The 23,463-nt window shown below is 36.3% G+C and overlaps 1 protein-coding gene across 7 annotated transcripts in view; it reads left to right on the top strand.

Moving 5' to 3' along the window:
* Positions 1-1,089: 1,089 nt before the first annotated feature.
* LOC129726828 (FMRFamide receptor) overlaps positions 1,090-23,463 on the top strand; it is a 274,529-nt gene continuing 252,155 nt past the window's right edge. For 2 of the 7 annotated variants that reach the window (XM_055683965.1, XM_055683967.1), the window contains exons 1-2: positions 1,090-2,179; positions 14,036-14,534. The gene's annotated coding sequence lies outside the window, so the exon portion shown is untranslated. Of the gene's footprint in view, positions 2,180-14,030; positions 14,900-23,463 lie in introns of all 7 variants that reach the window. The other 5 variants (XM_055683961.1, XM_055683962.1, XM_055683963.1 and 2 more) reach the window with 4 other exon arrangements.

Below are 23,463 nucleotides of genomic sequence, written 5' to 3'. Positions count from 1 at the left end.
GACCACCTTCTCTCTCAGTGGATAACAATTCATATATATTCTAAAAATTTTGTATGAATCTTGTACATTCGCCATTATAAACTGTTCACGTAGAATGTGAATGGCCCCCAAATTGCTTTCCATATTTATAAACTCGTTTAAGCCGTTTTAGGCTGTTCAATTTAGTTAAAGTAGCAAAGTGTTACACCAAATTCATCAAAATTATGAAGTGATCAAAGTCACCCCGGAATGATGATTGGTGTAAAATTTTTAGAGCATATTTAAAAACAGCAAAAATGTTGCTAAACTTTTGAAGTAGTGACTGAATCTTTTTCAATGCATGCCAGTATTTATTTTAAAAATAGCGAATAATATTGTTTTCAGTATTTTCTGAAAATATTTGAGATACAATCAAAAAAGTGTTCAAAGTCACCCCAGTTTACGGTACTGAATTTTTTGCCAATGCACTTCAAAATCATATTGAGATATTGTTGCCGCTGAATGCATCTTTGACGGTCAAAAATATAACCAAAAAAGCTTGTCACACTTTTATAGAGCCTGTAAAATAAAAATAACCTCTGTAGTAGCCCTCACCCTATCAACAATCTACCTACACAGAAACAACGAAAATCTTTCAATAAATATTTGACAACAGTGGCTATAAACTATTCAAACCCATGATACTTCCTGCAGCACGCTCGATCGTAAGCTGTACTAATTTGGGAGGACGCATCAACTTTACGACCCGCTTAAATCAGTTCCATTAGATAGACGATCGGCGTCGCGTTGCTTCATTGCCAAAGTGGGAACAGAAGTTTTCCATTAAAAAATCCTACACATCTGGTGCCGCCACCTGAACCAACCGGATCTGAGTGACTGAGTGAGTGTTCAGTTTGTTTTTGGCACTCGACATGCGCACCTTTGGCGTTGTCGCGGGAAGCCGGCACGGCAGCCACAGGTTGTTACGTACCACCACCGTGGGACTTTGCAAGCGCGCCAAAAGCGTTCACGCCGCTTCCACGGTCACTCAATGGTGGAGTCGTGCGTTCATCCGGCAGCAGCTTGCTTGGCACCGACGTTTTGTTATAATCTAGTGAAGTTTCGAATGTCGGCTTGCGTGCATGCTCCGCATGGTAGATTGGTCGGGTAGGTCTTGGCACTGTCGTTCCGCGTTGCATTCTTCAGTACGGTCTACGCTAATCGCGCGATAAGACACGCGGTCGACTGTCGTACGCATGGCCAGGCGCCAAAAGAAGCACTAGTGCACACGTTGTCTGTGGTCGCGTTGGCAGCGCGGAATTCGACCTTTCAGTATGCTGAGGGACGACACCCGAAATACCGGCTAAAATCGAGGAAGCTGGGCAGTGCATTTCTTCCGGGGGGAGATGGTAAACTGTAGGTTAGTTTACCACGATCCCGTACAGTCTGTCGTGTTCGTCAATTCAAGCCGAGCGGTTCTTGGAGTCATTAAGAAGATGAGGAAGATGTGGGAAAAATGTGTATAAACAAGTGTTGATTGTTATTTTCGGCTTGGTGTTGCCACTTTTTGTCACTATATACGAAAGTGACTGCGGCGGAAAACGACCCCTCAACCGCCGTTCCTCAAGAGACGTGGAAGATCAATGGGTTGTTTTACGAATGCCATTGTTTTAGGTGTGGGTGCCAACAGTCAGAGGGGAAAATACCCTCTTAGTTGAAAGTGAAGGTGATTTGATAAATTAAGTGATTAACCCCTGAGGAAACCTTGCGGCAAGGAATGTGTGAGCCAATCTGTATTCCACCGGTAGCGCCTGTTCAAAAACAGGATTAAAAGCAGTTTATCAAAGTTTTATCGAAAGAAAGAAAAAACTGTGAACCACATTGGAAGAGAATAGATTTCCCGAAGGGTTTCATCATTGGTGACAAGTTTCGAATCCGTGTGTTTTAGTGTGAAATAACAATCTATTTTTACCCGTGGAAGATCACGAAAAAAGTGATAGGCCAGTGTATGTGTGTGCGCGCATGAAGTGAATTTCAAACAGCCCAGAAAAAGACGAAGAAGCGCAAATATAATTATAATTAATATAACATATAGGAAAGATCCGAGGGAGGAGCAGCAATATTCCATCACAGTGCAAAGAAAACACCATCAAATTCGAGAGCAGCGGCTGCCAACAACATTCGGGACATCGTTTCTTCCCGAGCAAGAGAAAAAAAAGCGGTTAGTTTGGAATTGGAACATATGTTTAGATCTTTTTATAGGCACTGACGCGCTTTTTAATTGGGCAGCTGAGGAATGGAACTGCTAAAATATTTAGTGACTCTAAACCGGCATTTATCGATGGAACGCGTGTGAATAAATTCGTTAAACGAGACGTTAGTTTAATTGCGGCAATTGTTTTCGACTCAAATAGTCCAGCACGCTTTAAATAGAATGGAGGGTTTTGATTTGCTAGAATACTTCGAGGCAATCAATGTGGAAATTTGAATGTGAAATCTTTCGATTAAAGAATCAGAGCTTCTTCCAGTGGGGATCGTTTAAACTCGTTTTATTTACTCCATTCACATTATAGTTAGTTTTGAAGCTGCATTAATAATTAACATAGTTCAAAGAATAACATTGGATGTGGTTTAAGAACGCTGGGAGCTGGCGTTTTACCTTTTGAAATCGAAGTTATTCATCGTGTATTGAAGCCAACACTATTTTTTCCTTAAAATTAACGTTAACCGTTAACGTTAACATACATAATTGTTATTTTTAAAATGCAATATATATTTTGTTCAGAAAAAAAAAATAGTTAAAATAGTAGATTATCTCTTTTTATTTAAAAACTGGTCGAGATATCTCAAAAAGAAGTTTTAAAATATCTTCGGATTCATTAGATTCGTACATAGCTCACTCGATTGAAGAAATCTTTCCATTGAGATTGCTTACAAAACTTCCATTTTCAGGGCGAAATATGAACTTAAACAAATAGTAATTTCGTGAAACTTTGAAATTTTTTTTTGTGTAATATTTAAATTTTTTTTGAATAGTAGAATAAATTTTAATGGCTTGCTACTCCTAGGCACCATTTTGACGGTTCTTTGTACAATTTCAGCTGATTCTGGTCAATCGTGGGCAACACACGGGCGACCAAATATGCTATGCGATGATATTGCTAAACAAATAGTAGAATAAATTTGGTTTAACGTGCTTTTATTTCCCTGGTCATGAAAGGTGGGAAGGTTGTTAAGAATATGTGACAGTATATACCACAAAGTTCAACGAGCTGCGACTGAACGTTAGAGTGTATTTATATTTAACTAAATATTTGTAGAGATAAAGAACGAAATTAAGAGAGGAAACATACTTTCTCTAACCTCTCGATAAGAGATAATGAATAAAAATAAATAAACGGTTCGTTTATCCAAAGGACTCGGTTATCAGTCATAGAATATTATTCTAAAACATCGTAGGATCGAGTCCGATGAGTATTTCTTGAACAGTTTTTATAGTTTGGCCGCCATCTTGACAATTAAAAAGAATGAGAAAAAATAATTCTCCGGTTGAACGGAAGGCGGTTTATAAATTTTCATTCCAATGTTTTCAGCAATTAAGGAAAATAATTTTAAATAATTTCAAACAAAATCCGCTGAAATTCACATGATGTAGATGATCGATAAAAACAAAGGAAAAAACTATCATTACACATCTCTAGTTAATGGAAATGCGAATCCTCTTACTTCATGAAGTTTTGAAAAAACTAACCATTTGTACCGCTTGGCAGAATTTAGTACAAATATCTGTACAAACAATTAGGTTTCCTGTTGTCTTTGAGATATCCTAAAGTCATTTTTGATGAATAGTTATTTGTAATAAAAAATGATAAAAAATGTAATTTTTTGAGTGATTTATGGAAACTATGAGATTAAACAAACCAGATCTGAACAACAAGAGGAATAGTGAAACAACACGAAAATGTGAATGCAAGAAGATGTGGAGAGTTAAACTGACAGGGTTTTAAATAAACAACGGTACTGGAAATATAAATGTGCTTAACACCAAGGTCAAAGCCAATATTCTATAAGCTTAGAAAAAATATGTTAATTTATAGTATTTATTAAAAAATCTGTACTGTGTGTGCACAGATTTTGAGTCATCGTTTTATCCTGAATCTTAGCAAAATCAAGCCATTCAATGTCAGATTTCAGCGATTTATATGTCTGTGTAAAGGCCCGAATACTGATTTGACGGTGAAACATTGATTTTATGTACCCAATGTCTTGCTGAAGAAAGTAATTTGATACTTTAAAAGTTAGAAAAAATAAATTTTATATCTAACTGTTAGAGGGATTGATCATTAAGCCGTAATCGTCAGAAAAAAGATTTTTTTTCATGGAATAAATTTGCTGAAGACACTGCACAGTGGTCCAGGAATGCAATCTAGCGAAACAAAATTAATATCTACCGATCGTGTTGGTTTTTTGGGATAGTGTTTTCAGCAATATTCATGAGAATCATCAAGGAATATTTTTGTATGAAAATATTTGTACTAAACGTGTACTAAACTAGTACTTTTTTTTTCTTCAGTTTTTCAATTTAGAAGAATGGTTTCTTTTACAAAGTTGTATATAAGCCAATAATATGAAACTTTTCCAAAGTCACAACTATTCAAGAAAACCAAAGTGTATGAAATATTATATTTTTTGGACAAAATAGACAAAAAAATATTTTTTTTTTGATTTTTTGAAGAGCACTAACGAACTCACTGAGTTTCTAATTATAAATCTTTTAAACCTTGAACTTTACCGCAGAATTAGGATGGCTATGGCCTGTAGTTTTTGAGATAGTGAAATCCTTCTGAATTAAAAAATGAAGAAAAAAAAATTTTGTACTAGTTTAGCACACGCTTAGTACAATTTTTTTCATACAAAAATATTCCTTGATGATTCTCATGAACATTGCCGAAAACACTATCTCAAAAAACCAACACGATCGGGAGTTAATAATTTTGTTCCGCTAGATTGCATTCCTGGACCACTGTGCACTGGATACATAGAATCAATATTTCACAGTCAAATCTAAAACGATCACGATTTTTCGACTTTCGCATTTCTCGCCTACTGGTGATTCGAATTTTGACCGATAGGTACCTATGTTGTTATATTTTTTCCTACAACAAATATAGATAAACATAAATTGGAAGCCAGAACGATAAGAAGGTGTGCACACGGCAGAACTCAAAACGGCGCGATTTTGTCTTCCGTGTAGTGGAAGGTGGTAGATGTTCGGAGGCACATTGGAAGGTTTCAAGAAGGTACTGACAATTTTCGTCAGGAAGGCGTTGTCACGCCGTGTGTGTATTCGGGCTTAACCCTCTAGTGCTCAAGTTATTTTTCAGACGGCCTCGGTAAAATCACTATTAATCTTTTTTAGAGGTTCAAATGAAGCGTTTCTAAAGGTGGCACTGGGCACTGGAGGGTTAAAGTTCTTTGTGCTAACGGGTATCCAACTTTGTAAGAATTTCCTGAGCCGAGTGCGAATGATGAACATATTTTTTGGTGCCAAACCTGTTTTATTTATCAAAATAGTGTCTCCGATCAAATTATATTATAATTTTGTACTTAAAAAAAGAAAAATTTATTTTATTTTTTATTTTTCCAATTTCACACAAATAAAACAGATTTTGAAATGAAGGTTTTCTGATTTCTAATATTTTATGTTTATTTTTTGAGTGATTTTTGTTCCTCCGCTTATACTTTGTCTAAAAGGACAAAGTTACTATCTACAACTTTGCCGAAGACATCATTCCGATCAAACCGCTCTGGCTCTAAAAATATATAAATCAACCAATTTTATTTTTTTATTCTCAAAAATTTATCGTTATTTAAAAAAAAAATACCACAAAATGACATCTTTAGTCCATAGGAACATTTGTGCAAAGTTTCAGGTAAGGGCCATCCACATACCACGTGGACAGTTTTTAACGATTTTAACCCCCCCCCCCTCCCCCTCCGTGGACAACTGTCCATATAAATTCTAAAAACATGGTATGGGCCGTGGACATTAGCAAACCCCCCCTCTCCCCCCCAAAGCTGTCCACGTGGTATGTGGATGGCCTCTAAATCAAAAATAACAATGAAAGAAGATCAATCTGACAACACTTCCGCTCAAAAATGGTATTTAATCTGGATTCCTTGGTTTATTTTCCACAAAAATGATCTATCAGTATTTTTTGGACGACTTACGACTGTGAATTGTGTGATATTTAGCATATGTAAAATATGCTTTTGAACAAAAAAAGTCTACGTCACTTATTGTTAAGAATAGGGGAGGGGGATAGTGAAAGTTTGATAGGGGGCAGGTTGTTCAGCATTACGTAATTTTAAGAGGGGAATCATATCGAATGTTACTAATTGTTACATAAGAGAGAGGGGTCTGATATCCAGTTTTTTAGCGTTACGTAATTTGTGTACGACGCCTGATCTCAAACGTTATTGTATTTCCAGAAATGCAGGAAGATGCATTTGTTTATTGCCGAATTTCGCGCCAAGTCGACCAGATGTAGGCTGCAGCCTGCAAACTGTTTTGGCCCTGAAAATATTTGTAATCATTAATACCTTCCCAAAATAGCATTTTTCAATAGCTTCTCAAAAATAAAACGTATTCCAAAGAATCAAACAAATAACACTATTAATTATCGAAACATTAAATGCCGGTTAACGAAGGATTGCTTGACGACACGCGGTCTCTGCCAATGATAGCCGCCCAAACTCACAGTCGTTGTGGAGGTTTTCACTCCCGTCTTTCGCGGACACTAACTGGTCTAACGAAATCGGGCTTCCAGAACCGTTGTTCTGTCCAAGGAGATGGATCAGTAATTTCCACACGACCAGCCTTGGAGTGGAATTGGACTCGGAATCAAAGAAATAAAACCGCAGCGATAGTGAACTAGAACTATATTCTTAGAGTGATCAATGCGTACTAAATTAAACGTTGTATGTTATAACTTTTGATGTGGTGTTTGTTTCTTGCTATAATGTGTAGTATATCAGTGTGTCTCCTTCATTCTCATATGCATTTATTTTGTGCTCTTCTCTCTAATGTAATATATTTTAGAACAACCGGTTCGATTCAGGGTAGATAGCTTATATTGATATTAGGTAAATGTTTAATAGTAAGAACAAATTGTGTTTTAATATTATGATCATTATAGTTCGGTATTTCGCCCGAACAAACACAAAATGGCATCTTTTGCCATTTTGTGCTAGGGGAACTGCTCCATTATTCATCTCATTAAGCCGATATTCACGAAGAATGCACGGATTAAACACCAAATTTTCACAAAGTCATTGAACAAATAAACTAAATATGCTTACGTGCTCTTATGGAATCGTTCAGCACTATTTTATTTAGTAAAATTAGCTATATTTATCCTGAATTTTGTAAAACAAACCATTTTTCACAACGCTTCTATATCCATCTCAAAACTTGAATTCAATTATTCATCTCACGACACCCCCATATTCATCACACTGTTAATCATGAATGAATAACATTATCATGAATGAACGTAGTCGCAGCCCGTCGTAGTAGGTTACCTTGATATCCACGGTAGTTGTTTACGTGCAAAATTGATAACCTAGGTAACCACTGCAGGGCTGTCGATCTGTGTCAATTATGTCAGAATAATTCAACTTTTTCAGTATGATTTTTTCGTATTAACAGAAACTGATATGACAACTTTTGACAGATGAAAATACATACAGTTGAAATTCAGGAATTGTAGAAATTTATCTCATATATTTCTGCTAATTCAAGCTTGTTTTTGGAAACTTGAGGTGAACATTGCAAAGATTAATGCTCGGATTTTATTTTCTGAGGTAGGTGATTGAATTAAATGAGTTTTCGAGTAAAGATGCCTGACTATAATATCAAATTTAGAGCTTTCAAGTGAGTTTCTGAGGATTATACTTTATGAGGAATCTAAAGTGAACTAAGAAGGATTCATTCATGGATTAGCAGATAGGTCTAAGAAGAAAATATGCGTTTTTTCTGTTTTCAATTGTGTTTTCATGTTGAATATGATTAACATATAGGCTGTGATGAATAATGGAGCAGGACCCCTATTTATTTAATTTTTTAACCATTTGTATGTTCGGAGAAGTTTCAGGATATTTAAAAAAAATTTTTAATGTAGAAAAATGGGTGATCAATCCACCAATGAGTGAAATAGAAAATTTACTTTTTAATCAAAACAAGATAGACGCAAGGTGTCTTCGACAAAGTTTTAGGTTATCTTAAAACAATAAACTTTACTGAAGACATCATGTTTCTATCTCTTACATATTACGAGCAACTTAATAAGTTAAGTTTTAAGTTAAGTTTTCTATTAGACGGTACTCAAAATCAGAATTTTCGTTGTTCTAACTTTTTTCGCAGATTTTTCCGAATTTTTAAACCTTCTACTAAGTTATCAGCCATTTAAAAATGCATTTGTTTTCTGAACATTATTATTTTTATCTATCAAAATAAAACAGTTATTTAACATATATGTTAAAATGCATAGTTTTCCATCACATATAAAAATGCCAATATCTCAGTCCCCCGATAAGATATCAAGGATCTTTTTTCGTGTAAATTTTCATCATAAATCCCGCTTTGCAATGAAAATTTCAGTTCTTGATCAAATATTTTCTTATTTGTGTTTTGAAGGGTTTTTTTCTAAAAATATGAGAATTTTTTTTTCTGTGATGTTCAATGGGCTCTGGGAGTCAAATAACTCAATGCAATGCTGAACTCAACCATGAAAGTTATTCAAAAACGACCCCACAAAAATAAAAAAATTATATGGAAAAATTTGGGAATCGAAAAGGTTTGAAAAAAGTGCAAAAGAAAGGGTTTGTAGTTTAAAAAGTCATTTTTTCATAAATCACGTTTGGGCACCCTGAAAATTTTTTTTTAGAAAGTCGAAATTTTCTACAAAATGCTATAAATAACATTATCTTTCAATTTAGGGCTAAGCACCTTGACTTTTTTAACATCGATTTTTTTTGGGACAGTCTAGTATACATGACCTAAAGAGCAAAGGTCTAAAAGATTAACTTAGCCTTTGCCATCGGATAACCGGAGCTCGTCATATGTGAAATAAAAACAATCCGGACATCGTGCCTCAAAGCGGGTAAAGCTTTACTTTTTTGGCCGAGTAAAAATAATGGGCTTTTTTCAAACGGTCACAAAAAACAACTAAGACAGATAACTAAGTTTGGGAAATTTTCCATGGAAGGTAATTGTAACAGGTTCAACCGGAGCAATTGACGTGGCGAACGAAAACATGCGTGTAGGCATGTTTTTGAGTTCTTTTTCGTTTTATTTATCAGTTTATACTTAGTAGGTATCTTAGCTTTATTATTCGAGGAGTAAGTGGCAATCGGTGCGAAACACCATGTCCCTGCGCGCATGCGTCAGTAAGAGGGAATAGAGAGGTCGTGCATAATGCTCCGGGGTAAACGTGTCTTCGGCCCGGTGAGCTTTACTCAACTATAGTTTTTCGGTGTGTTGTAACTTCCGAGGTGTACCAAATCATTTATTCGACGACTGCCCAGCCGTTGGTTCTATTCAAGCTCGTAATGATTCATGATGATGCACACATCCTTTTTTCGTTCGATTCAAACGGTGGTGGCCAAGCGAATAGGCCGTTTTTGAAGTTCTCTTGCGTGATCGCTTGGAGTATGTGTTGAGGGTCTTTTCATTTATTTATTTATTTATTTTTGTTTTTGGTAGATGCATATCTGGTTGCATTACATACAGTATTTGGAGATTTGTTATAACCGGGTTTTGTGGAGTCCTTTCGTTTGCTAAAGTTATGCTCGAATAAAAAGAATTAATGCAATAGAAGAGATGTTTTGAAACTTTGAAAACGCTAGCTTTCACAACACGGAATTGGTAGCATTACAATATAATTTAGAAATTCATCGTTCGCGCCCCGACCGGACGGTTACGAACATGTTGCCCAGTTTTATGCCCTTGATTTATGATTTGTCTAGCTTTTGAACAATTATTGAAACACGGAATTATTGCTTTAATTATGTTGAAATCTCGTCGGTCAGCGTGGCAACTAAATTTTGATTGCGATTGTTTTGGCATTTTGTAAATCTAGTTAGAACTCGGGGTTGTTCGATATGCATATTTGCATTTCCATAAATTTTGTAGCTATGAATGCATGAAATTTCGCCAGTTTTTATACTCAGTAGGTATCTTCGCTTAATTATTCGAAAAGCAAGAGATAATCGGCGCGAAATACCGTCGCTCCGCGCGTAGGCATCGGTAAGAGAGAATAGACCGGTCGTGCCTAATGCTCCTAGGTAAACGTGTCTTCGGCCCGGGTGAGCTTCGCTCATCTATAAATTTTCGGTGTGTTGTAACTTCCGACGTGTACCAAATCATTTATTCGAAGAATGTCCGCCCGTTAGTTCCATACCAGCACATTGCGATTCAGAGATGGTTTCATTCGTTCGATAATTATCGTAAATAGTTAATCGCGAAAAACATCGTAATTGATCGCCACAAATATCGCAATTACTCGCAATAAGGAGCCATCCACATACCACGTAGACAGTTTTGGAGGGGGGGGGGGTCTGTGTGATGTCCACGGTCCATACAAAATTCTTAGAATTTATATGGGGGTGTTAAAATCGTTAAAAAACTGTCTACGTGGTATGTGGATGGCCCCTAATTATCAGGATTATATGCGATGTACACCTTTTCAAGAACCGCATTTTCTGCAGAGCGTTTGCTTTCTTGCAGGTATTCGAATTTGGTAATAGACATTTATTTAAATACGTAGATGCTTCGTATAATTATTAATGATCTACACGCGCGTCATTTATAAAGAATCGCGGGGTTAAAAAGGAATAAACACACCGTTCGTGTTCGTAATACGCGAGCCTCGCGCGCATCATCATTCGATTCTCTCACTTGCAACGAGACATAATAACCCGAACCTTTCTCTCCGTCGAGAGTAGAGATGCAAGGATATGCTTAGTCTTGGTATGACCGTTCAGTCGAAAATTGCTTGTTTGTTACTTACGTTATGGAAGCGTGTCGGAAATCGAGTTCGGTTGATAACTATCGTGATTGATTTAAAAACTACTCTCAAAAAATCGCACTTGCCGGAGTGCGTTTGCTTTCTAGAGAACATTCGGATTGGACATAAACGAATATGTAAACATTTGGATTCATCGGCTGGTGGATTATTGACGCACGCCGCTCGTATATATTCGCAGTGACTTACATTAAAGATACCTCATTCGTCTTCGTAATGAGCTAACTTCGCGCGCAACATAGTTTGATTTCGTCACTTACCGCAGTGATACAACCTTTCCTTTCCGTCACAGTCGTGGAGACGCAGAGGTAAACTCGGTCTCCGACGGCTGTTACACTTTCTTTTTTACAATATCCTTTCTTACCCTAACGATCGTAAGGACGTGGCCGGCGCCGTTATCGATCTATACAAAGCGGTAGCTACTGAAATGTTATACATTTTAGATGGCAAACTAATCCCAAGTAGCCATTTTTTTTACGTGGTCCTTTGTGCAACTTCACTAGCTCAGATCGATCACGGAGGAGCAACTACGAAATATGCGGTCGTTCAACCTCAAGCCCAAGCTCAAGCTCTTTCTTCGTTTTATTTATCAATTTGTCCTCAGTTTGCGCGACAAAATTGTTGGAGTAGATCCTACACTTCGGGTTTACCCAGGAATTCTCGATGAAGTGCAGCCGCTTTATCATCTCCAAAGATCGCCTCGAACAGTGGGCCGACGTCAGATCCGGTCAGAGCACCGCGTCTTCACCCATATGGTATATCTTGATGAACGACTCAGCTTCTTTCCAAGAACCAGGTATAGTAAAAAAATTCCATTCCCACAAACAGACATTCGAAGCAGCCTTCTGTTGCGTAGTCTGAGATAGTATATTTTCTCGATATTCCTTCCCTGGAATAAAGTGTTGATACTAGACACCTTGTTTCGCGGGAGAAACAATGACGGCCACATTGCAGTGAAATAATAGTTGAAATTTTTGATATCAATTTTTTTTAATAGACATCTTGAAGTTTTATGAATTTTTTAGACATTTTGTGCATTTTTCCATCGGTCAAAAAATGAACCTTTGACCGCTTTAAGGCTCCACATCCCGAAGTCTGATTGGGTTGAGGATATTTTTAAAGAAGGCGAAGCTTCTGAACCCTACTGCTAAACGAAATTCGAAGGAAAAAATTCTCCCATACATTCCTTTAGCACCCTAACAAAAAAGAAATGCAGGACTGTAACATCAGAACAAATTTAAGATGAAATGCTCTGGTAAGAGTTTGAACTCTAACCTCCCCCCTCCTCCCTTGGCTACGCCATTGTTGTTGTGCCGTATTTTTTCTGTCACAAAATCAGAATTTCTTTGTTGAATCTAGGTCTTGTATATTTATGCCCTAAACGTGTTTCCCGTGATAAATTGATAAATGTATTTTCTTACATTCATTACGTACAAATTTGAATTGAAAAATTTGAGTGTCTCGTAAACTTTTCAGCAGATAAAGTTAAAAATCGTTAGCACTAATGTTTGTAAGAACCCACAATGAATTGGTCGGGCGTCATCTATTTAAAAAACTCAGTACCTTTAAACATACATCTATCAATCTCAGTACTAAAATAAAATTACGCATTAGCAAACAAACGAGTGATAACTGGTAACATTGTAAGAATTTGCAGCATTATAACGTCAACTGATCATTGTGTGTGATTGTCTCAGAAACAAGCCAGTCGGAAAACTCATTGTTGGGCATACACCAAATTCATGCAACCGTATGGAAGATATGTAATTTTAATTATTTCAAATAACCCGAGAATAACTAGTTAAACAAAAAAAAGTAATAAAAAGTAATAAAAATTATTATAAAATAACATATTGCATTAAAGAAATTTCTCAAAAGATAATACCGTGTCTTTGGGGTTTATAGTTTTCGACCATGAGACGCTTCCCGAAACAAAATTACTCCAAAAAATTCTCATAAATTGCTTTTATTTCACATAGTTATACTATACTTTAACTAGGTTTTTTATTGTAATTACATAAATATCATATCAAATATCATTGTCTATACAATAAAACACAACGTTTTTGTCATTTTCACAATAGAAAATATAAGGGTGTTATATACCTTAACAGTAATTTACAGCGATGAAAAAAAAAGAATATAGTTCTCCAACCGTTCTTGTGAATATTGGTGCTCCTAGCCAAGTTGGAAGTGCTCAAAGTCTTCAGAGACTTAAATGAAGTTTTCCCGTAAGCAAACGTATAAATGACGAAGCCTACGAGCAAAAACTCTGCGGCCTTTCGATATACTTTCGAGCTTGTTAGGGGCACAAAATTTCATAGAGACGGTTAAAAAGCTAAAAACTTCATTTTTTTTTCAATTTGATCTTTAGAACAAAATTGGTTTTCGCTTTGGTCGACTAGTATAATCCTCGAGTCAAGAGTGTTGCTCCAGATACCTGTGGGAAAAGTTGTGTGTTTTCTCTGGTCAAAAGTAAACAAAAAATTTATTTTCATCGTGTTTTTTCATTTATATGTTTCGCATGGAAATACACCATAAAATGTACTCTTTTTTAAATCTGTAATATGCTTCATTCCCAAATTAAATATGTCCTACGGTCTGTCAAACACACAAATTAACGACCGTAATGACAACTGCTGCACTTATAATTGAATACTATTTCGATACTTACAGAAACTGTGTAAACTCCTGCGTATAACTTGGCACGCATAAATATTATACCAGCACATAAAACCTCTGATCTGTCTAACTCTCGCACCAGAAAATGCATACACATTTAATTTACGGGCACAGGCAAGTTGTGAATTTTATCGTTCATCCCTTGCAGCATAATTAATTTCGCTCTGCCTCAGTTGGGCTTGCATTCGGGCTCGCTTCGGGGAGAGCAAGTTTGAATTTTTAATTAAAACTGTTTCGTTGAATTTTCCGGCTCACTAACCTTATTTGTTTTCTTTTTTTTTCTCTTTTTACTCCTTTTACTAGTGTAGATTCTACTGTTTAACCAGCAAACAATCGGATCCTTGTCCTTTTGTAAAGGCCAGCTCGATTATGCAGTTTCACGTAGGGCAGTGAAGGAAAAAAATTGCTACCCGATTGTAACTCGCTACACTGTGATTTTCTTTTTCACTACTAATTATTGACAGTGTTCAGTGTTCGAAGCAAGGAGAGTGGGAGGAAGTGTTTCGTAGTCGGTTACTTCCGCAGCTGTGCATCTCATCCGTTGGTGACGACGGTGAACGACGAACTTTCCTAAGCGTACGGAATCCGTAAAGACCAAAGAAGTTTGTAAGAATGCAAAGCGCGTCACTGATGTTTCCTATGGCTGTATATTCAGAGTAGAATTGAACGAGAAGAAAAAGCTCTGATATAACGAAGTTAAAGTTTCCTCTGTACAATAGGAAAAAGTTTCCCCCGAGTTGCAGTTTGCTAAGTTCAAAAATCTCGAAGTGAAAAAAGTTGAAGTAAAGAAAACTCGCTCATAATTAGGTAAGGCTAAAAATTATGCAAATGGGTCATTTTATGTAGCTGTGTTTCTACTAATTAAGAAGTGTATTAAAAGTGTAGGTGGTAAATTTCCAACCTTAAAATAATTAAAGCATCACAGAACCGAAAAAATAAAACAAGAAATCCTCACTCGTGACGATTTGAAAGAGAAAGTTAGCATCTCAGTGAAATAGTTTTTTGTTCGCCAGGTACGTCGTCACACCAGTTAATTACTTTTCTTGACTTCTCCACTGGCCCACCGACCCGGACTGCAGGTGTCATTGTGACCGGGAGACATTGAACCCGATATCGGATAAATTGACGAACAACTTCGTCGTTGTCGATTTCAACAGCCAGCAAGAAAAAAGGTACCTACACAAAAGCTATAAAAAGAAAATAAAAGCCAGAAACCGTTGCCCGCTTATTGGTGTTACGGTTATTGTTTTCGGGTGAAAGTTTTGAGCCCTGCAAGTTCTTTTATGATTATCTATTTCTACTTTCCCCTTGGAAAGGTCGAGGGGTTTTGTCCTTTGTAGAGGAAAACTCCCGGATTCCCCCGAAGACCGTGTTGCAGGAGTATAAATAGCAAGTTAAATCAGCTTTGGCGGGGAATGTGTGACGTTTTGTACGGGTTAATGTTGCTCTCTGTTGGTGTGGGCCCAGGAATGTGAAAAGTTTATATTCGCTAGATTATGGGGATTCTTTTACCAGCAGTTTGCTAGGCGATGTGTGTTTTTTCAAATTGTTATCGTTCCAGGTTTGTCCCTTCCGCCGTGAGAGGGTACGTACGTAATTGTTTACAGGTATGACCTCTTGTACTGGGTGACCTTTCTGGGGGTTGATCTGGACTGGTGAAATAACAAATGTTTGCATTGTGCTCGCATTTGTAATGGGTTGGTGTGATACTTGAAAGCGAAAGGACAATAATATATTGAAATGAAAAGATCGTTTGAGGGTTCGGAAAGCTTACCCTCGGAATGATGTTTTGAACATTATAATTTAATGGAACGAATATTTACATACCAGTGAAATGGAGATGCGATGCGGGTTTTGCTGCGGTAGAGGATCAACAGATTTTTTCTGGTTTAATTTTTTTTTTATTTTCATCATTTATGTTGTATAATTATCAATACTAAATGTTAGTCTTTCATTTTTATTCTCTATCAATTTTTCCTACTGTCAATACGATTTTTTTTTCAGAAATATGTTAAGTTCCAATTTTGATGTTATTTTGATATTCATAAATTTTGTTAGATAAACTGGTAGAAAACAGTTTCGAAAAGGTTTGTCTTCATTGAGCATTATTTTTGTTTCGTTGATATCCTTCGTCACTGTAGTTTTCGAGATAAAAAGTTAGTAATTTCCAAAAGTTTAAAAAATTGTTCTTCCTTAATATCCAAAAATGATCAATGCTCCAATTCAACACACTACAAGTTTTGAAGTTTCTGAAAAAAATCAATTTTACATGATAACAACTTGAAAAAAAAAATAAATTAAACCTTTTCAACGTGAAACAGTGTGGCACATGAAACAGTTTTACTAAAAAAAATTTTTTTTTCTCAACAGTGCTCATTCTGAAATGTTCGGAAGAGTTTTGGGTAGCAAAATTATTTATCTATGAAAGTAGAAGGTAATTTGGGATGATCGTTGTTTCAAATCACTCCGTTTTTAAAACTGATTTTCTTCAGGGTTGGATCCCTAACTAAATCTTATCAATATCATTAAATACGGACTCTGTTCCTGCGCAAAACTTTGTTCGCGATACGTCTCCGGGTCACGACGCGATAGAATCACCTTTTACGATGGCAGAATTTTCAGTTGCCCTCCTGTCCTGTAACAATAACGCACCTGGGTTAGATAGAATCAAATTCAACTTGTTGAAGAATCTACCCGGCAATGCCAAGAGGTGAATCAAATGGTCTACTATCAGATACTCTATTTGGCTTCCGCCGTGCCAAAGGGACGAATGATTGTCTTGCGTTGCTTTCAACAGATATTCAGCTGGCGTATGCTCGCAAAGAACAAATGGCGTCTGCGTTCTTGGACATTAAGGGGGCTTTTGATTCCGTTTCTATTGACATTCTTTCGGGTGAACTTCACCGACAAGGATTTTCTCCAATTTTGAACAATTTTTTGCACAATTTGCTGTCCGAAAAACACATGCATTTTACGCACGGCGATTTGGCAACTTTTCGCATTAGCTACATGGGTCTTCCCCAGGGCTCATGTTTAAGCCCCCTTCTTTACAACTTTTATGTAAATGACAACAATGACGAATGTCTGGCAAATGACGAATGTCTGGCAAATTCATGCACGATAAGACAACTTGCAGACGACAGTGTAATCTCTGTTACAGGAGCCAAAGCTGCCGTTTTGCAAGGACCATTGCAAGATACCTTGGGCAATGAGTCTGCTTGGGCTTTACAGCTAGGTATCGAATTCTCTACGGAGAAGACTGAGATAGTAGTTTTTTCTAGGAAGCATGAACCTGCTCAGCTTCAAACACAATTAATGGGTAAAACGATTTCTCAGGTTTTGGTACACAAATGTCTTGGTGTCTGGTTCGACTCTAAAGGCACCTGGGGTTGTCACGTTAGGTATCTGATGGAAAAATGTCAACAAAGAGTGAATTTTCTTCGTACAATAACCGGACAATGGTGGGGAGCCCACCCAGGAGACCTTATAAGGCTTTACCAAACAACGATATTGTCTGTCATTGAGTACGGGTGTTTCTGCTTCCGCTCCGCAGCAAACACACATTTGGTCAAACTGGAGCGAATACAATATCGTTGTTTGCGTATCGCCTTGGGTTGCATGCAGTCGACCCATACGATGAGTTTGGAGGTCTTAGCTGGAGAACTACCATTGAAAAACCGCTTCTGGAGCCTGTCTTCTCGCATTCTTATCAAATGTGAGGTCTTGAACCGTCCCGTGATTGAAAATTTTGAAAGGTTAATCGAACTTAATTCTCAAACCCGTTTTATGACATTGTATTTCAATCACATGTCTCAAAATATTAACCCTTCTTCGAATATTCCAAATCGTGTCGACTTATCAAATACTTCTGATTCTACTGTGTTTTTCGATACATCCATGATAGAAGAAACTCGTGGAATCCCGGATCATTTACGCGTGCAGCAGATCCCCAAAATTTTTTCCAATAAATATCGAAACATCAACTGCGAAAATATGTTCTACACTGACGGATCACTTCTTGATGGGTCCACTGGCTTTGGTATTTTCCATAACAATTTAACCGTCTCCCATAAGCTTGATAATCCTGGTTCTGTTTACGTCGCAGAATTGGCTGCAATTCAGTACACCCTAGGGATTATCGAAAAAATGCCCACGGACCATTATTTCATTTTTACGGACAGTCTCAGTTCCATTGAGGCTCTCCGATCGATGAAAAATGTTAAGCACTCTCCGTATTTCCTGGGGAAAATACGGGAACATCTGAGTGCTTTATCCGAAAAATCTACTCAGATTACCTTAGCGTGGGTCCCTTCTCACTGCTCGATACCGGGCAATGAGAAAGCGGACTCTTTGGCTAAGGTGGGCGCAACAAACGGTGGAATTTATGAAAGACCAATTGCCTTTAATGAATTTTTCTCATTTGTACGTCAGAATACGATCATCAGTTGGCAAAATTCTTGGACCAGAGGGGAACTGGGAAGGTGGTTACATTCCATAGTCCCCAAGGTGTCGACGAACCCGTGGTTCAAGGGGTTGGATGTAGGTCGGGATTTCATTTGCGTGATGTCCCGGCTTATGTCCAATCACTATAGATTTGACGCGCATCTCCGTCGTGTTGGGCTCGGGGAAAGTGGTATCTGTGCCTGTGGTGAAGGTTATCACGACATAGAGCACGTTGTTTGGTCGTGCCCTGTACACCGTGACGCCAGGTCTAAATTAATAGCTTCCCTTCAGGCCAAGGGTAGACAGCCGGCTGTTCCTGTTCGTGATGTCTTGGCGAGCCGTGACCTATCCTACATGTCCCTTATATACGTTTTCCTGAAATCCATCCACGCCCCAGTTTAATCCTATTCCCTTCCGCCTGCATCCAGCCTAACGACAAGAACACGTTAAGACCCCGGATCCGGAAACAGCAATCAGACCCGCACGATACTCTCAAGGCACGAGGGAGACAACCCAATATGCCAGTCCGTAATATCTTGGCCCAGCAACGGAACATGTGCTTACCTATGGCAATGAAAACCATCATACAGTAAACCAGTGCTTTTAATGCAAAATATTATAGCTTTAAGTTACATTTAGTTTCAGCTCGTAGTCGGCAGCGAGGATAAAAAATTTGCTTTTAGTTATTAAGATACTTTAGAAAGTAAGCTACCAGATATAATTGGCGCCTTTAAACATTAAATTGTATTTGTGCCGTGTCAAATAAATTATAGATGAACAAAAAAAAATATCATTAAATGGAAAGTCAGATAATGTTTTAAAAGTTCTTGAAAGCTTCCCGTAAATTCTTCCTTTGTGATACATGTGAACACTCGAATTAATTTTATAATCACTTTTCGATAGTCTCCTGCATACATCGTGTTTACACTGCATTGTTTTCGATTTTTTGTGGGTTCAGTGCCATATGGAGAAGTTGCTGTTTATAAATAGATTTACATTTAAATTGAATTAAAAGTTTGCTGAAAAAAACAACTAAAATTTTTATCTGCGAAATAATGTACAGATGGAAAAACAATTCACGCCGAATAATAAAGCCGATTTTATTGAATAATATTGTACTCGGTAAATTTGCCGATTTTTAAACGTAACTTCCTAAGTGAAAATGTGATATCAAGTTTTCATCTATATAGTACAGGATCTACTGCCTTGGAAGTTTCACGACGCGATTTCGCAAACTTTTTCATTGTAAGAGGAACATTTGTCAGTTTAATTGGTTTCGTTAGTCAACGTATAGTGCAACCTCACGTGCTCTGGAAATTGTGCAATCATTCGAATGATAGTTTTCTCACTGCTAATTCAACGTGGTTAAACGGAAGTGTAGTGTTCGAAGTTTAATAAAATGGTCGTGAAAATACCATAAGCTATTCTCTGAATTGTGCCAAAGAAGCAAACGAGCTCGTTTACCTCATTTAACTGACTAAAAAACAAGGTATGGCCACTTCTCTATGTGTTATGATATTATTTATTGATATACTAATTGACTGAAGAAACTGATAAAAATTTTCATTTGAAAAAACTTTTTAAGTTAGTTTAAAATAATAGAACTTACTAATGAACTTCTCTTCAGAAGTCAACATAGAAGAAAACGAAATAATTTTTGGTGAAAAGTTATCTTAAATTAGCTTTTCTTTACTTTTACCAAATAGAAATTCTAAGCCGTAAAAACCAAACTATTTCGCCAAAAAATAAGCAGATTCAAACTAATTTTGTTAAATTTTGGGAAATAACTCATCTTCAAATTGTTTGTATAATAAACTACAGAAATTGCTCTTGCATATAAAAAATGGAAGAGGTTTTTTTTTCATTTGCCCCATGCAGAGAATACATTTGAAAAGGGCGTATTTCGAAAATTAAAACGTTTTTGGCTTTTCACCTGTAAAATATATCTTAAAAGTTTAAGTAGCCACTATCTTCATGCGTCTTTCTAAGTTCTAAAAGTCATCTGAATATAACTTTACTGACGAATCTAAATTATAAAATAAAAGAGCGAAAAAACTGTTTTTTGGAGCCACCCTAATGGACAAAAAACTGTTATTTTCATTTTATTTTTATTTTATCTAGGTGTACTAACAACTTTCATGAGTTTCTAATCATAAATCCTTTAAACTTTGATCTTTGCCGCAGAAAAAGGATGCCTATTTAAGATATCTAAAAAAACTAAAATTTCGATGTTTTTTTCAAAATGTCATATTTCCATTAGCGCACAAAAGCGCAACCTGAAACTCTCAGGGTTGAAAGAATATAAAACTAGGTATCTGTAGACAGAATTTCAACCCGGAACTCCTTGGAGCTTTTATTTTGTGAGTTATTTTGTAAATTTCTACAAAATTAGGAATTAACGTGCTATTTTGTATCCAATATTATGCCCAATGTCTACGGAGATGTTAAAAAGAATTAAATATGAACTCTTTTGCTGCAAAGTAAAAAATATTTAGTTCAATATTTACAATGAACTAATAAAGTCCTATGAAATGCTTTTTTTTTCAAATAGGATCCTTCTTTAGATGGTAATCAATAACGCATAATTGAGTTGTATTCTTTTTACCAGTTTTCACCGACAATTCACAGACTATTAATGTACGGTACATCTATCACCAGGCATTGTATTATGCCTATTGGTATGATGTCAGAAGAAGTTCAAGATGCACGGAATAAATCCGTCAAAAATTATCGAGAATATCACTCATGAAAACTCAGCCGCCTAGTGAACATGGAAGATGTTTTCAAATACCTTTTACTCATATATGATCCGATAATTTCTCTAAATCACTCAACAGAAGACCATTCAATTGATGATCTTCCAAGCGAAGTTCAAAATCTTACAGTAGATGGAACTGGATTTTGAAGATGTTTTTTTTTTAATGTATAGAGAAATAAAGAGGAATAGGAACAAATCAGTTTTGAACAATGAACTCTTTATGTTATTGATTTGTATCCTGTTTGATTAAAAAATCATTTCATGAGACCTGAACAGTTAATTTCAAATATTAAGCTAAATATTTGTAGACCAAAAGATTTCATATTTAATTCTTTTTAACATCTCCGAAGACATTGGGCATAATATTGGAGACAAAATAGCACTTTTTTACTAATTTTGAAGAATTTACAAAATTACTCACAGAGTAAAAGCTCCAAGGAGTTCCGGGCTGAAATTTTGTCTGCAGACACCTAGTTTAATACTTTTTCAGCCCTGAGAGTTTCAGGTTGCGCTTTCGTGCGCTAATGGAGATATGACATTTTGAAGAAAATCAAAAAATTCAGTTGTTTTTTATGTATCTCAAAAAGTACATGCCATAGCCATCCTAATTCTGCGGCAAAGATCAAAGTTTAAAGGATTTATGATTAGAAACTCTTAAAGTTTGTTAGTACACTTAGAAAAAAAAATGAAAATAACAAAAAATGTCCATTTGTCCAAAAAAATCAATATCTCATACACGATGCATTCTTGAATAGTTGTGACTTTGAAAAATTTTCATAATATTGGCTAATAAACAACTTTGTAGAAGAAACCATCCTTCTAAATTGAAAAAATGAAGACAAAAAAAATTAGTACTAATTCAGTACACGTTTAGTACAAATATTTTCATGCAAAAATATTCCTTTATTATTCTAATAAACATTGCCGAAATCACTATCTCAAAAAACCAACACGATCCGGAATTATTAATTTTTTTCCGCTAGATTGCATTCCTGGACCACTGAGCTGTGTAGTGACTACCACACTATTTACTAACGTGTAAAATAACAAACGAAAATCAGAATACAACAAGATGGCGTAAAGCGAAAATGGTAAACAAACTATGTCTGCTCCACGCTCCGTGCAATCGTAGCACAGTGCCCAGTGGTTTGAAACGCGAAAAACGTGATCGTCAGCCTTTTGGGTATAAAAATGCTATTTAAATGCTGTAGTGTTTTCAACAAAGTTTTGGTAGATCTTAAGGGGCCTCTTCTAATTCAAATAAATTTTTGACTAATTAACCTAAAAGTGAGATAAAAATATTATTTTTTTGAATTGTTTGTCAAATCAAAACAAAGTCTTCAGTAAAGTTGTAGACAATCTTATTTAGAAAAACTTAACTGAAGACACTTTGGTTCTATCTTATAAAAATCGACCACATACAGGTAGTTCCATACACAGTTTTTTTTAAACAAAATTAGAACATTAGAAAATGTTATTTGTTTATTTTTTTATTTTCAGAAATTTGAAGAATGTCTGTGTATCTGTATGCGGTCGATTTTCAAGAGATTTTCTACACACCATTGACTAGGGTATGGGACTAGTTCGTCAGGGGTTTTCTTCGTCATAATTTTTGCTTCATTCTAATGAGAAATATATGACGAAGAAAACCCCTGCCGAAGTAGTCCCACATTCTATAACTTTGCTGAAGACTTTGTTTTGATTTGACAAATAATAAGCAAATAAAAGTTTTATCTCACTTTTGGGTGAATTATTTGAAAATTTATTTGAATCGAAAGAGGCCCCTAAGATTACCAAAAACTTTGTCGAATACACTATAACATTTAAATGGTATTTTTATACCCAAAAGGCTGACGATCTCGTTTTTCGCGATTTAAGCCACAGTGCAGTGGTTCAAAAAAAAAAATGGATCTTCATTGCATAGCACTTTTATCCTAGCTTAATGGTGTCTTCGGAACAATTGTTTGCATGAACGACCCGCATAATCTCAAATTATCAAAAGTTATGAAAAGTCTACTATATTAAATATTAAAAAAAATAACTTTTTGTGCTAAACATAAAGGAATGGCTCATTTAGCAAAGTTGTAGGAGATATAAAAAAAACGAAACTTTGCTGAACAAGCAAAATTTTTATCTTAATCGGGTACAAAGTTATAAGCATGAAAGCAAAGCAAAGGCTTGGTGCTACATTCCGATTCGGAACTTGACCTTCTGTTCATTTATACACAGACTTAGCAACCTACTGTTTAGTGTACAGGACAATTGCGGGGCTAGCGCTACGATCCTACTGACACTAACAGTCTCTCCCGAGCCGAGACTCGAACCTACGACGACTGGCTTGTTAGGTCAGGATCGTACCTCGAGACCATCTGGGAGACATAAGCATATTTTAGCTTGATTTTTCGAGAAATTTTTGAACGTATAGGGTAAAAAGAGGCAAGACTTCATATGAAAGTTACTTAAAATTTAGTTTTTGTGCTTACCCTTTGGGTTTACCTACAAACGGCCGAAATATAAACGGCCGAATTTCAAACG

This window comes from Wyeomyia smithii, chromosome 3, assembly GCF_029784165.1.
Source record: "Wyeomyia smithii strain HCP4-BCI-WySm-NY-G18 chromosome 3, ASM2978416v1, whole genome shotgun sequence".
Classification (NCBI taxonomy): Eukaryota; Metazoa; Arthropoda; class Insecta; order Diptera; family Culicidae; genus Wyeomyia; species Wyeomyia smithii.
Note: the sequence above shows the minus strand (reverse complement) of the source record. Positions and strands in the feature narration are given on the sequence as shown.